This window comes from Ochotona princeps, chromosome X (genome assembly GCF_030435755.1).
Source record: "Ochotona princeps isolate mOchPri1 chromosome X, mOchPri1.hap1, whole genome shotgun sequence".
Classification (NCBI taxonomy): Eukaryota; Metazoa; Chordata; class Mammalia; order Lagomorpha; family Ochotonidae; genus Ochotona; species Ochotona princeps.
In genome coordinates this window covers 98,387,656-98,402,523 of record NC_080865.1, presented here as the reverse complement: position 1 = coordinate 98,402,523, position 14,868 = coordinate 98,387,656, and positions in this window count along the sequence as shown.

The window sequence follows — 14,868 nt, the reverse complement described above, 5'->3', positions numbered from 1 at the left end:
TAGTGGCTAAAGTCCTCACCTTGCCCATGCTGGTGTCCCATATAGGCGCTGGTTCTAATCCCAGTGGCCCAATTTCTCATCCAGCTCCCTTCTTGTGCCCTGGAAAAGCAGTTGAGGATGGCCCAAAGCTATTGGACCCTGCACCCATGTGGGAGACATGGAGGAAGCTTCTGGCTCCTGGCTTCGGATTGGCTCAGCTCCAGCCATTGCAGCCGCTTGGGGAGTGAACCATTGGATGGAAGATCTTCCTCTCTGTCTCTCTTCCTCTCTGTATATCTGACTTTCCAATAAAAAACAATAAATCTTAAAACAAACAAACAAAAAAGAATACTCATCATGTTTGGCCAGCCCCAGCCAGATAGTCCTCCAATGCCGTATCTTCCAGAAACATGCAAAGTCCTTTCTAGGGTTTGGGGACTTCCATCTACTTATTTCTTACACCTCTGGAGCAGCCCTAAACATCGTTAGCTCCACCAGGGGAACCCTGCCCTAGTCGGAGGCCAGTTGTTCTCTGGTGAGTCATTGGGGCCATTGACACCCTTGAATCCTGACAGCTGTGCCTGATGTTGGACTCAATAATTGTCAGATCTGAGCTTGGTCGCATACAGCCAGAACCTAAAAGAAAACTCAAGGAGCTGCAGATAGATGACACATTGTTAATTCAGCCAGTGGTAACAATAATAATACATATGATCACAACACAAAGGCAGCAGCTCACAAGAACTGGCTCTTTTTATCCAGGGTCTACATAATTGTGGCCTTCAACCCAAAAATCAGTGCATCAATTGCTGGGCCCACTGACAAACAGAAATGTATCAGGTCTTCTGGGTCAGCTGATCAACACAAAATATATAAGGTCTTCTGAGCTCACTGATCAGCAGAGACTATATGTATCACAGAAACTTGCCAAGTTGCCATGGAGGCACAGATAAGAGGGCATAGCAGCATGCAATCTCAAAACGATGTCTATTTAATTGGATTTTCTTATATTTCCAACATCATGATATATAGAATTCTATACTTTTTATATCTAGCTGAATCCTGGTGCTGGAAGATATACTGTTTAGCAGAGATCTAATAAATTCTAATCAGAATTTCAAAGTCTTGTATAGAATTTCTGAGAAAGCCAGTGATATAAATGATGCACCAACAATATTACATGCCTGACAGCCACCCAAACAAACAAGGCAAATAAAACTCCACAGATCCAAGGATAGCCACACATTCAGACTTCAGATAAATAAAACTTTGCATAACGATGGAGCCGCTTTCAGGTTTTGAGTGCCATGCAATAATTTTATTCAGCACGTAAAGCAGAAGAAATCCTTCACATTTCCATGGCTAGCTCTCAGTTTGGGGCTCTGGGGACTGAAGGCAAGAGCAAACCATAATACCTCACACCCTTGCTTTCATTTTTCTCATGTCAGCTTTCTGCAGGGGACCTAGGAGTAGAGGAGCAACTACATGACTAAATGCATCAGCAGTGTTTCTGACTCACATTGCTAAATCCAAGTCAGAAGTCATTGTGTAGAAAAAAAATGTATATCTATCCATAGAGAAGTTAGTCCTTATGAGGTATGGATACTCTCTCTATCTTACACACACACACACACACACACACACACACACCCTTGACAAATGAGCAAACAGCAAATAATTCCGATTTAATACTGGCCAATATCTCCCAGGTTTAAAATATACATGTGTTCTGTGTTTAGTAGAGGTTTAAGTTTGTAGTTATAAAGAAAATGAGAAGTTATGTGATAGTAAAAATTAAAAGAAAAATAAAAGGAGTGAATGTGAGAGGGAGGGGGAGAGAAGGGCAGTGTAGGAGATATCTTTATGCTGTTCAAACCGTAATATACGTAAAGTTCATTCCTTTTCTATAAAGAAAAAACTTAAAAACATAAAGAGATCTAGGATGAGTGCAGAGGAACAAGCGTAAATTTGTGCAGGAGTAAATATTCTCTCCTTGTTTCTTTGTTATAATAGAAAGACTGCTTCTTTTAAGTATGCAATGATTGTCTTCCATCTTCTTAGGGAGTTAACTTGTTCAGTATTCAGATTTTTTGTATGTAATTATGTCACTGATTTGTCACATTTGCTTAAAAATATTCACATATTTTCCATATTAACCTCTGCTACCAGCTAAAATCCCAAATCTATCCTCTGTCTTTGGTGAAAATTGCTGCACAGGCAACGGCTCACAGCAATTGGGATTCTGATTCTATCAGTTCTTTGGGACTACTCTCATAAATGCATCATTAACATTTTCTCACATTTTACAAGTTTCTGATCTATGGCTACTTCCCATTGTGTTCTAAGCAAACTCAGCCGTGTCTCTGAATCGAATCACCCTCAATTAAGTAATTTTTCAGTAAGACTCCTTCAAATATCAGAATATCCAGACTTTCATAATGGTGAAGAAAGTGTTGTTTGAAAACACATATTTCAGAGAGCAAACATTGTTTAGCACAGAGGATTGAAAATAAAAACTAAAAGCACTTGAATATCAAATATCTAGAAAAGAAAGAGGAAGAAAGCATTGCAAGAATTTTGAGTTTGCAATGCATGAAAATCTAAATATTCTCTAAGGTAGCACTCAAATTTCTATCACCACACAGATTTAATTGTCTTTCTTTTTTTTTTTTTAGACTTATTTATTTTTATTACAAAGTCAGACATACAGAGAGGAGGAGAGACAGAGAGGAAGATCTTCCATCTGATGATTCACTCTCCAAGTGACCACAATGGCCAGAGCTGAACCAATCTAAAGCCAGGAGTCAGGAGCCTCTTCTGGGTCTCCCACACAGGTGCAGGGCCCCAAAGCTTTGGGCCGTCCTCAACTGCTTTCCCAGGCCACAAGCAGAAAGCTGGATGACAAGTAGGACTGCCAAGATTAGAACCAGTGGTCATATGAGATCCCGGCACGTTCAAGGCAAGGACTTTAAGCATTAGACCACCACGCTGGGCCTGGATCATTCTCTTTAAGATGTCCTGCTCTGATCCTGAGTTGCCTAGCAGACATCCACTAGATTATCTCACACTTTGAATTTGACTTTTCAACATGAGTTTGTGTTTCCTTCTATATTTGGTTTCTCATTCTGTACAGTGAATTTCAACATTGTTCTCGTTACTCAAGTCAGAACCCTGGATATTGGGCTAGAATGTTCTTTCTCTCCAAATACTCAGTGGGTTCTTTCCTCAGCTTAATATACAAATAAAAAGCTGGGAACCAATTGCAGACAGAGAAGTTTTATTTGTGAAGGGACCACATAAGTGGAGGAAGAAGAAGGAAGGAGAAAGCAACTCCTAGAGAGAGTCAGGAGATGGGCTGCCTCTTGAAGAGAGAAAGACATCAAAGTTTTCAGGAGGAAGGGTGTTGGGCTTTAAGGGTTCCCTGAACCCTCCTTGTTGGGCAGGAATCTATAGGTAAAGGTTCCCCATTGGTGGTCTCTTAACTAGTTAGGAAATGGGTGGGCAATGCTTGTGCCACCACTTGAAGGTGTGGCTAAGATTTCAGCGGGCTTGGATGGTCTCAGTTGCATGAGACAAAACATAAAATAAATCAAGCAAACTGACAAATCCAAAATCCAGAGAAAATATTTTGTAGTGCATAACCAGAAAGACATAACTAAAATCCAACATAAATGACTCCATAAAAGGAATAAAAATATATGCAAATGAGTGATAGCTAAAATGGAGACTATTCACATGAAATAGTGTTCAATTACACTGCAAATCAGGAAAATGAAATTGATATTCCAAGAGTGACAAAAATAACAATGTTTGACAATATAAAATGAAAGAATCCTCACACACTACCAGCCGAACTCCAAGTTTCCATATTCATAAAGGAGGATTTTTATAAGACCAAATCATTTTAAAATGTATGTTCCCTGTTATAATAATTTCACTCTTATAATATTGACAGTATTCAATAAAATATGAGGTAGTATTGTTCTCAACAGTACAAAATCAAAGATAAAACAATGATATGCATTTCATCTAGTGATTAAAAACACTGGTTAGGGTGTATATGTCCCATATCACAGATGCTGGATTTGTTCCCTGACTCCAGGTCCTGACTCCAGTTTCCTGCAACTAAGGTGGAGTCTCTGTGAAACTGTACAAGATGCTTTCTTCTGCTGTGAAAACTGCCTTTAGAATGGCAGCATACCCATGTCACTCCTGAGTCTCCTTATCATGAGAATGGCAAAAAGGTAGTTTAACTTCATCATGAGAACAGAAAGAACTTGGCAGTCACACCCTACTGATGACTTTTTGTTTTGAACCAGGATCCCGTTTTGAGACAAGATTAGAATTTCAGTGCTTTGAGTTGTGCCCCATCTTCTGGTTGAACCTTAGCTGTTGCTCTGTTCATCAGAATTGTGCTTAAAAGACATCACTTCCACCATTGTCTCGGGTTCTAATGCTGTGGTAGGAGGTTTCAGTCTTTCATAAATCGTTTTCTCATTGAAATTGTCTGCATGAAAATTCCTTTTTGCTTCCGACTGTTATGCTGATTTCCCCCCTAACACTAGGTGGCAGTGTGGCAGTGGATGATGAGTAATGGATCCCTGCCACCAACAAGAAAGAAGACTGAGTTCCTGATCCTTGGCTTCAGCTTGCCCCAGTTCCAGACATAGAGGAATTTGAAAAGTAAACCAAGAGATTCTCATCTCTCTTTCTCTCTCAGTCTCGCTTTTGCTCTCACTCTCAAATAAATAAGCTAATTGTCAAAACACATCAATTTCCCTTTATAGAAATATAATGAAATGTATCCTTGTCTATTATGTACAATAGCAACCTACCTTTAAGAAAAATGAACTGGGGCACAGCTGACATTGTGACACTGTGTTGCTGCCTGTGATGCCAGAATCCCATATGAATGTTGGTCCAGTCCTGGCTGCCCCACTTCTTATCCAGTAATCTTTTAATGTCCATGGGAAAGCAGCAGATGATGACCTAAGTGTTTGGGCCCCTGCGCTATTGTGGGAGACCCAGAAGAAGCTCCTAGATACTGACCTCAGTCTGGTCCAGCTCTTGCTGTTGCAGCCATTCAGGGATGAATCAGCAGATAATAAAAGATATCTCTATATCTTCTTCCCTCTTTCTGAAATTTGCTTTTCAAATAAATAAAACAAATTTAAGGCACATATGTCACATGAATAAGCTTTAGAAAATAATACTGCATGAGAAAATGTAAATAGTAGAAATCCATAAAAAAATTAGTTTGAATTTACCTAGATATTTAGAAAATATAAAACACGTTTCACACTGTTTATTGAAACGTTGGGATGGTCCAAATTGTGCTGTGATTAAAAGTAAGCTTGATAAAATTATCTCAGAAGTTTATAATGCAGTTTTATCTTACCTGTGTCTATAATAATTGAGGAGATGACACATCATCTTTATTCCAGGACTCAGAAATACACAACAATCATTTTGTGGAAAATTGTAGATTGCCATGAGTGATTGAAATGGAACTTCTGAGTGTCTCAGAGGAAAAAATTTAGCAACGTGGGCTGAGAAAGCCATATGTCACCTTCAAACTTGACTTACTGACTAGAAAAAAATAACATCATCTCACTCAATCACAAGGGGGGGGGGGAAAGGACAGTGCTGTGATGGGCCTAGAGGTCTAAGAGCAAAAATTGTAGGTGAACAGAACTACCTACCACATCAGGTATATGTAGACATCCAACTCTGGATACTAAATTTCAAAAGCAATAAATAAGTAATAAATGAATAAAACCCTAATATAAAACTGTTCAGGGCCCGGTAGCGTGGCCTAGCGGCTAAAGTCCTCGCCTTGAAAGCCCCGGGATCCCATATGGGCGCCAGTTCTTATCCCGGCCGCTCCACTTCCCATCCAGCTCCCTGCTTGTGGCCTGGGAAAGCAGTCAAGGACGGCCCAATGCTTTGGGACCCTGCACCCGCGTGGGAGACCTGGAAGAGGTTCCAGGTTCCCGGCTTCGGATCGGCACAGCACCGGTTGTTGCGCTCACTTGGGGAGTGAATCATCGGACGGAGGATCTTCCTTTCTCTCTCCTCCTCTCTGTATATCTGGCTTTCCAATAAAAATGAATAAATCTTTAAAAAAAAAACTGTTCAATGATTACTAGAAAATGACCTGAAGGGAAATGTAGAGGAGTAAAACAAAGGAAATATCTAAATATATCAATTTTCTGCACATTTATTAAATAGCTTCAAATGATATATGTTTAAACCTTCATATTATTAACAAAGAAAAGTAATAGTTTTAAGGACCATGAGGATAGGGCTGTGAGAAAGGAGTGGGATGTAGGTATTTTCATCCAGAGCACTTCAAATGCAATCTGGTCCAAATTCTTGGATGGGCATTAGCCTTTCTTAACAAATTAAAATACGTGACTTAAAGGTCCATGTAATCATAAAATACATTTTTTCTTGATCTTTGAAGTTAATTTCAGGAACAAGAGAAAGGTGCTTATTACTATTTAAAATTCATTTGAGAATACTATGTTACATTTTTGGAAAATACAGCATAACATAGTTTTTATTTTTTATGTATCACAAATGAAGGGAACTGATTGCAACCTTAATATGCATATTGTTAATTTCTCTCACACAAACAAAACTAAGTTGAAAATATTGGGTAGGATTGCTTACATGCATGTAAACGTTGACACAAAGATTCCAAACATCATCTGGATGGAAAACATGGAAGCATAGCCAGAGGAAAACCTGATAAAATGACCTAATGGCATAGGACCTGATGCACCAGCTATCGAAAGCTAATCCAACATTGTTGTCATTAAAGTGATTTCATGGGAACATTTACATAGAACAATATGACAACATAGAGGAGATGGACACTTATCTAAGCATGTACTATAATTTAGTGTATAACGATGGTGAACAGGTGGATTGATCAATAACTCATCTGGCACAAACTAGATATCTCCTTGGGGCAGTAATTGGAATAAAGCCAAGTACAGCTAATACTAATTTTATACTTGCCAAGGTTCCCTTGGAATTCCCTGAATACATTCTTTCCTTTTCATCCCAAACCTAGAAATTAGAGTATAATTACTCTTTCCACAGATGAAGAAACAGGTTTAGGGGTGGTGACTTTCTCAAGGTCACTGAGTCTATTAGTCGGTAGGGGTCAGACCTTAAATAAAAGTATTTCTTGTCATCCATCCTAAGCATTAGCTGGTGAGCTTGACTCTTCCCTTACACAAAAACCTTCAAATAAATCCCCAATGGATTAAATATTTAGAAGTTTAAATTATAGTCTAAGGAGTTATGTATGAATGCCTTTATGATCTTGCTATAGGTCATCCCTTTTTAAGCCTCCCATGTATAACAAGAAGCTATAAATGTAACAAATATGATGGCATAAAAACATAAAATTCTTTTTAGCTGGCAATACCATAATGAAACTTAACGGGTATTCTTAAAGGAAGTATTCGTAATGCATTTGACAGGCTAATTTCCTTAATTTTTGAAAAGCTTATATAAATCAAAATTAAAAACATGAGTAATATTATTTAAAATGGGCAAAGATCATGAAAGGCCAATTAAAAATATTAAAATTGATCATTAAAAATGAAATGATGTTCACCTTCATTAGATTGAAGTGAGATATTTTCAGCCTTCCTACTGATAAGGAAATATATTAAAAAATGTAAAAGCATGACTACTTTCATAGTGGGCAAAGCTATGTGCTGTGGCAATGTAACATGTTCCAACATTTTTAGAAGTACAATTAGCATTTTCCCTCAAAATATTTAATTAAATTTTCTCTGGCTCAGCAATCTTCATGGAATATTTCCAGAGATGATAGCAAAATGCAAAAAGGTGAATGTATGAGTGCTCACTGATACATTGTTTTGAATCAAGGTTATTCTGTTAACAAACGATCTAAATGCCAATCAAGAAATGTATGGTTTAGTAAAAGTATGGCAAAACTTACTACAAGGAATACGCAGTTGTCATGAGAAAAGTAACTGACAATGCATTGATGAGTGAATAAAATCAGATGTTAGATAACACATGTTGTGACTTTAATTTTGTAAACACATGGAGTGTGTGCACATGGTTGTAATTATATGACTAAAACAACTTGATCTTTTCCCCATTAAGTTAGAACATAGAGCATCTTATTCAATAAAATATCAATCATTTGAAACAGTAAAAATTAAATTTTCCTTTTTTGAATTTTACTGTTGAAAAGTGTCATAGGGCTTGCATAGGGCACAGTAAAACAGCAAATACCTTCTTTCTCTTCATCTCTGTCTCACTTTAGGTTTTCAGTGCTCCTTCAATTAATGTAACAAAGTAAAACCTCAGAAATCTCTGAGGCATAGATTTAGCAACTGCAGAAAAAGGAACAGATACATCACTCTAATTCCCCAGTGTCTTCTTCTGAATTCCCAGGAGCCAGACTCTAAATGTGTAAATACAGCAGTTGCTTATTATCCAGAAACACAAGAAAAGAGAGTGAGGATAGGGTAGAGAGAGGACAGTAAATAGAAAATAGGCCTGGACAGACAAGACTATAAAGATAAATTTTAAGATAAATACATATTTTGGATGCCAGCACCTCTCACACTGGTACCGCCTTTGTGTCTTCATTCAAGTCCTGGCTGTTACACTTCTAATCCAGCTTCGTATCCCCTGTTGGTGACCTGGTAAGGCAGTGGAGGGTGGTCCAAGTGTTAAAGTCCCTGCACCCACTTGGGAAACCCCCCCAAAACCCTCCTGCTTTCTGGCTGCAGCCTTGCACAGCCCTGGCCTTTGTAGCCATCTGGAAAGTAAATCACTGGGTGGAAGATTCTTCTCACTGCCCCCGCTCTCAATAACTCTGCCTTACAAATTTAAAAGCAAAACTCTTCAAAAATATTAATACATATTTAGCTAAAATTTCCCACTCATTTCCAAGGAAATACAGATTAACTTGGAAAGCTACAATGTTCTCTGATTTACAGTGTTGATAATAGATGAACTGATTCTCTGTACCATTTTACAAAAAGGTTCTTGCACTTTCTCATAAAGTTTTATATATATGAAAAGGATTTGGGGGATCCCAGTGCATAAAAAAATGTGTCACAAAATGCAATGAAATTAATAAAAAAAAAAGAAAAGGATTTGTGCTATTTTAATGATCTTGAATTTCATATACAATTGCTCAACTTTCATGTGAACATTTTAATATGCTTTTAAACTAGACCAAAATTTTGCAACTTCAGCAGTACTTAAGAATTTTGATTGGAAATCTCTTTTTGTTTACCAGGGAGGGAATAATTTATAGAGTAAAGGCTTGTTAGTAGCAAGGTTGTTCTCTACCCAGTGCAAGCTACTGGAACCTCCCCAGTCCTACTGCAACCCAGGTCATGACAACCAAAATCATCTCCAGCATTGCTTTATGTATTGCAATGAGCATACTGCAGCTCATTGGCATTGACCAAGATCTTTTTGTGAGGTATAGGGTTATAAACAAATACAGCTATACACACATGTATGCAGGAGCTCTATATAATATTTTGTGTCATACATTAACTTTCATTTCAAACTGCAAAATTACAAAAATGAATCATACTATTATAAATGCAATAATTTATATGCTCACATAACAAATACATATTTATATTATTCATGCAATGGTGATTAGATGAAAATAAACTCAAAAGTGTCATGAGAGAACAATAATGACAAAATGATATACAGAACTGAAAAAAATGATAACTATGATAAGTGAAAAATTGACAGAGTCCAGCTAGAATCTTATTAGAAAGATTTCACAAATCAAATGGATGGCTTCTCAAATTTATAATCATTTTGCTGTTTCTTTCTTCAAGGAAAAATACACTTAAATTCAAGCTGGGATTGCTTCTTTATAATTCTAGATGGAACAATACATAAAGAGAATGTCATTGTGCCTGGTGAGTTCATCATCTGCCTACGCCCTCTATTTTCCATGACGGCTCACTGAGCAAGTGAAGTGGCAGGCAGAACTAAATAGAAAGAAAGAACGAGATTACAAAATAAGGAGAACACAAACATCTGAAACATTTGCTGATTTAGAAGCCCAGACTGCAATCTTGCTTTGAGGGCAATTTGACAATGTGCCCAAAGCTTTCTTTTGCTTTTGAGGGAACTGATGATGATGGAAACTTTCGCGATACACTGACACTAGGTCATCTTCATCACTGGGAGTTGTCAAAAAATTAAATAGCAGCCAAAAATAATTAGAACAGCAGTGTTCCAGTTGGTAGAAAAGGCTAGGTTACAGATGAAGAAGACGTAACAGCACAGAGACCCTAAGTTAATTCTTAGTTAAAATGCTCATGCTAAACATGATTTTCTTTAAACTTTTTTGGGAACCTAATCAAATATCACTAAAAGGCCATCTGCCAATTCACCATCTGCAGAAGTAAACGAGAACACTTAATTCCTGCTGTTTACTGTCCCTATAAAGTATTTTTCACAGTTAAGTAATCAAACTGAAGATTTCTGTGCATTTACTGAAAGTTATTTTTCTTAGCTTAAAATGTAATTGATGCAGATTTTGATGCAGGACAAGTAATTTGCTGGGATTACAGATGGATTGGATGGGATTATGGATACAGTTAATTCATATGTGAAATTTGAATTAAAATTGAAATACATATGCTATAAAATGATAATATATCTATTCTATCTTTTAACTATTAAGTAACTTTCTTTGAATGTCATTTATGCATAGCCAGTACAAGTTTAAAATGATGAAGACAAAACCTAGTTCAATCATGTCTTCAAAGTATTAATCCAGTCTTGAAGGTTTTTCTTTTTAATTTTAAGATTTATGTGTATTTGAAATTCAGTTACAGAGAGAGGGAGAAGTACAGAAAGAGATAGAGAGAGCCTGCAAATCCACTGCTTCACTCCCCAGATTGCAGCAACAGCCAGTGCTGGACTAGGCAAAAATCAGGAGCCAAGAGCTTAACCTGTGTCTCCCATATCGATGATAGCAATCTGAACATTTGGTTATCGAATGCTTCTTTTGTCAAGGCCATTAGAAGTGAGCTGGTTCAGAAGTGGAACATCCAGGACTTAAACCATGGCCCATATGGAATGTCGATATCTCAGATTAAGTCATGATGCTGACACTTCAAACTGGATTTTTTTTTAAAAAAAGATTTATTCATTTTTATTGGAAAGGCAGTTTTACAGAGAAGAGAGACAGAGAGAAAGATTTTCCAACCACTGGTTAATTCCTCAAATCGCTGTAACAGCTGGAGCAGAGCCAATCCAGATCCAAAGCTAAGACTTTCTTCTGGGTCTCCCACATGAGTTCAGGGTCCCAAGACTTTGGACCTTCCTAGACTGCTTTCCCAGGCCACAAGCAGGGAGCTGGATAGGAAGTGGGGCAGCCAGGGTAAGAACTGGAGCCTAAATGGGATCCTGGTGCTTGTAGGGGAGGATTAGCCAATTGAGTCATCTTGCTCAATCCAGATTTTTTTTTAAGAATAAGCTGAAGCACATAAGTAAACTGAGTTAATAGAGAAAAATCTTAATGCTAGTCACATACAAAATTAGATGTTGTTATATTTAAAAAGTACTGAGTTGAAACAAAATTATTTACTGCTGCATAGATCAGGGATCACCAAGTTAACTCTCATGAGTCAAATTCAGGACATACCATATTTTGTAAATTGAGTTTGTGAGGAAGGCAATGCCAATATTTTGCATATTTTCCACAGCTGCTTTTGTTCTTCGAAGACAGAAATGAATAGTCGTGGCAAAGACATTATAGCCTGCAAAGCCTGAAATATTCCCTGTCTGGCCTTTTGCTGAAAATTATTTCCAATTACTGGCAAAGACTATCATGGAGAATGATTTGTAGAAATAATCCAATATTCTTAAGGAAGGGGAAAAACTGAGCCCTAGCGGAAGCACATGGCTTCCAAGTCACACAGATTATTAACAGCAAATACACCACTACAAGCCGGGTTTCCTGATGTCCTCTGGGGAAAATGAATATTGCCTCCAAAAATTCTAAGATCCAGAGTTATCCAGAGACCATATATCAGCCTAGAAAATATTGAAAAGATTTTTTAGCTTTTAGATAGAAGACCAAAAGTACAGACCTGTAGCCTGATCTTCTATTAGCTGTTTGTGGGGCATTGGATGAGACCACAGAAGCATGTGTGTAAACCAGCATTAAGAAGATGTCCTTTGTATCTTCATTATTACACATAATGTAGCTGAAGTCTAACATGTATAATAGGTTCCTTTGAGGACACAGAATAAGAATTAAGGGTAGAAACCATTATACTAAGTGCAATCTTCATTCTGTATTTCCAAGGGAAAATTTTAGCTATGAATTACAATCACTGAGTAATGGAAACAATGTGAGTTCCTGTAAATGGATGAATGGATAAACAAAATAGAGTACACATAAGCAATGGCATAGTATTTAGCCTCCAAAATGATCAAGTGCTGTCATTTACAAAAAGGTGGATAGAAATAAAAAAGCACCAGGTTATGTAATCACAGAAATACAGAAAGTATCACATGATGTAATTTATTTTTTAAATTTTTTTAAGATTTATTTATTTTTATTGGAAAGGCAGATATATAGAGAGGAGGAGAGACAGAGAAGAAGATCTTCTGTCCTATGATTCACTCCCCAAGGGCCACAATGGCTGGAGCTGAACCAATCCAAAGCCAGGAGCCAGGAGTTCTTCTGGGTCTCCCACGCGGGTACAGAGTCCTAAGGCTTTGGGCTGCCCTCTACTGCTTTCCCAGGCCACAAGCAGGGAGCTGGATGAGAAGCAGGGCCGCCGGGATTAGAACCTGCACCCACATGGGATCCCGGCGTGTGCAAGGCGAGGACTTTAACCACTATGCTATCGCGCTGGGCCCACATGATGTAATTTATATGTGGAAGCTAAATAAGTTATGGTCAATAAGATTAAAAATAGAATGGTGGTTAACAGAGTCTAAGGAGAGTAGGTGTTCAGGAGGGATAGGAACAAGTTGGTTAATGATATTCAGTTACAGTTGGAAAAAATAAGTTCTGGTGTTCCATTATATGAAAAAAATGATCAGACATAACATTATTGTATCTTTTTCTTAAAACTTGAAGAAAAAATTTAACTTTATACACCAAAAAGAAACTATGAATATTTGAGGACAAAGTTTTACCAAGATTTGAGCATTACACCTATGCATGTGTTCAAATATCATAATAACCCTCCAGAAATATGTTCATGTATGTGTGTCAGTTAAAATGAGAACGAAAAGAGATAAATGGATAAATATATATAGCATGGATTTATGTCAGAGTTTTGGGTAACTGCTTTCATTTGGTTGTTGAGTATTGCTCCTTCACTGGGATTGTGAAAAGTTACCTATCTCTGACGCTGCACTGTGCTACGGTAAAGCAATAAGTATCACATGAAAATAAGAAATTAATTTTTTCTGCATTCTCAGGATTTTCACCAAGAATATTGCCTTCCAATCCTAAATAGACTTGCAGGCAATTGCACGCAGATTAAGGTGACAGATTACTTTGTACAACCATGGACTATAGATAAATTATACATGGCACAAAAACAAGCTAATTACTATACATATCCAGGGAAGAGTCAGATGGTAAAATAAATAAAAATTAGCCTACAAAATATGATGAAACATTGAATATACTCAGAGTGAGAATGGAATCTTAAATTATTTCTAGAATGACATGGCTGTAGGAGGAGTGATAATCCAACAGTCTCTGTAACCTTAATAGTTTTCACTATATAATGGAACATAGTCACAGATTGAGCTCCTTGATCAAAGGCATCTATAGACAGGGGACCATTAATCTGTCAACATGTGTCCTCTCAAACTCTCCTTTGCAGAAATATTGGAATTTAAAGTATATAGCTCATGTTGATTAAAATCGAAAGTGCTGATAAAGCCCTATAATGCTCTCTGTGAAGTTAAAGTCTACCGCTTTGGACATACACTAACTGGTTTTTCTAGGGGGTTGTTGTTTTTTTTATTTAATTGCCTTTTTTATTTACATATTTATCTTATTTTTATTGGAAAAGCAGATTTACAGAGAGACAGAGAGAAAAGAGCTTTTACCTGCTGGGTCACTCCCCAAGTGGCTGCACATCCAGAGCTGCGCCGATCCAAAGCCAGGGCCAGGAACTCCATCTGGGTCTTCCATGTGGATGCAGGGTCCCAAAGCTTTGGGCCAACCTCGACTGCTTTTCCAGGCCACAAATAGGGAGCTGGATGGGAAGTGGAGCAGCCGGGACATTAATTAGCACCCATATGGGATCCCTGCGCATGCAAGGAGAGAATTTTAGCTGCTGAGCTGATCGCACTGGGCCCTCTGATTATCATTTAACAGTGGTTCTTCGGTTTAACAGTTCTACTAACTTATGAAAAGGTACATCACAGACTCTGTGTCCTCTTTTGCAAATGTGAAAAGCAGTTTTTACACGACAAATTTATTTTTATGATTAAGTAACATAATGATGACAAAGTACTTAACAAAGAGCTTGACTCAATAATATTAGATACTAAGCAGCACTGAATACAAATACAGATGCAGAAAAGTCGATTTTTAATTCATGGCATACTGGCTGAAGTTGTTTGACAGATATTCAACCACATTTATCTCTCTATTACATTCTTAAAAGACCATATCCTGCTTAACCTCCCCTCATCCAGCTTCTAATTCTTTATTTCCCATTCTCACACTTTGCAGAATACAGAAGCAGTCCTAACTGCGCCCAGTTCCCTCTTTCTCATGTACACCTTTCCGTGTGTCTGTGGCCATGCATCCTCTTGTTTCTTAATACTGCAGATGACTTTCCATACTTCTGGTTAAGAACA